Source organism: Sipha flava, unplaced genomic scaffold (assembly GCF_003268045.1).
Source record: "Sipha flava isolate LNK unplaced genomic scaffold, YSA_version1 134_pilon_pilon, whole genome shotgun sequence".
Taxonomy (NCBI): Eukaryota; Metazoa; Arthropoda; class Insecta; order Hemiptera; family Aphididae; genus Sipha; species Sipha flava.
In genome coordinates this window covers 965,810-967,522 of record NW_020271760.1, presented here as the reverse complement: position 1 = coordinate 967,522, position 1,713 = coordinate 965,810, and the positions used below count along the sequence as shown (strand labels likewise).

Here is a 1,713-nt window from a genome sequence, read left to right as displayed (position 1 = left end):
CGATCAGTGGCGTCGGTCGGCCGGCTGGCACCCGTCGGCGTGCCGGTGGCTTTTTCGGGGGGTTGTAGACGCGTTTTTACACGCGATTGATCGTTCGGACATTGGTTTTAGAATAATACACAGCGGACACGCCGTATACCGCCCCGTCGGAAGCGATCGAACCAACACGCGTACGCGTAAACTGGTTTTTCGCGGACGTTAACCCGTTGTTACAGTCGGAAACGTACACGTTTCCTGGTCAAACGCGCGAACGATCACCGCGACCGTGCACCCTTAAACGGCCGGCAGTTATTGAACGGGACTCGGATAAACGAATACGGATTCGCGCTACGAGACTTACCGGGTGGTGATGTGCCGGTGGTTGTACGCGGCAGCAGCAACTCGCCACGTACGATCCGGTCGGCGATGGACGTGCGACCAGACGGATCGGACACGCGCGTCCCCGCACCGACGCACACGCCGTGGGCCCTTTCGATTATGTACGATTTTTTTTTTTTTCTATTTATTTTTTTTCCATCCGTTCGGTCGGCGCGCGTCTCGCGATCACGTTTCAAACCACGTACAATCGTTTTTTTTTCTCTATTAAAATTTTCCTTGGCTCGCTCGTCACACAACAAGGTATACGAAAAAATAACGGTAATCGTACTCGTGTAATTATTCACAAAACGGTTTTCACCATGATAGTAATGACACGCGGCCGCGCGCCCTCTCGCTCGCTCTGTCTCTTATGTATCTCTTGCACACACTCTTTGTACGCAACGCCGCGGCGAGACACCCGTCCGGTTCACAACATCACAATGTACGCGATCTGGGTACACTACGGCGTCGGTCCGGGAGCGGTGACGGCGTCATGGTCGGTGGCGGCGGCCACTCTTCGGTCCCTTCACTGCTCCGAGGGGAGGATAGTAAAGGTGCGCGCGCAACCGCGATACGTCACCACCATCGCCGCCGCCGCCGCCGCCGCCGCCACCATCACGGACTTTCCGCCGCCTGTACGTGCGTCTCCGTGCTCCGAAATCCTCGTTCCAGCATCCAACGCGCTGGTACGCGAGTCTTTTTTTTTTAATCTTTTTCCTCGTTCTTATGTTCGCCCGGTTTTCACGTCGTCGTAGTTACTCTCGTCAACGCACGTATATACATCCCAGTACACACGCACGTTCCAAAACATTATTTATGCGTACTTGTTACCGTACAATCCTTCGTCTCGACGTTTACGTTGTTTCCGGCAATCGCCGTTAATGCATTAGTGACCGACTAATCAACGCAGTACCGGTGTTTCCATTATTTGCTGAATGTTTTCGTCCAAATGCACAACATGTTGTAACGTTTATGTCTAGAAAAAAATAAATAAAATCTCTTCTGTACCATTGTAAATTGATTCATTATTATGTTTACAAGGAAAAGATGTGAGGATCACTTGGAACTAAATCTTTTCCGATTTCCTGGCTGGTACACCTATTGTTATCGTACTACATTTAACAGGGACATAATTGTGTGCCCATATGACCGTTATGAAATTCTCGTAGAACACGTTGACTTTTGGCCGCAGTGACAGGCTGAAACAGGTATGCTTTACAAAACGTTCATGCAGATATTGGTCTGGCAGATTAGCCTTAAGGTTAATAATAAAGAAATTACTGGTAATGCGATACTATGTCCAAACCAATTCAATTGAATAACGAAAATCTTCATTTTCGATGGTAATTTATGTAA

General features: G+C 49.2%; 1 protein-coding gene across 1 annotated transcript in view; it reads right to left on the bottom strand.

Annotated features, from left to right (window-relative positions):
- LOC112679295 (cyclic nucleotide-gated channel rod photoreceptor subunit alpha) overlaps nt 1-832 on the bottom strand; it is a 164,039-nt gene extending 163,207 nt beyond the window's left edge. Inside the window, exon 1 of the mRNA XM_025549043.1 lies at nt 341-832. The gene's annotated coding sequence lies outside the window, so the exon portion shown is untranslated. The remainder of the gene's footprint in view (nt 1-340) is intronic.
- Nucleotides 833-1,713: the final 881 nt, after the last annotated feature.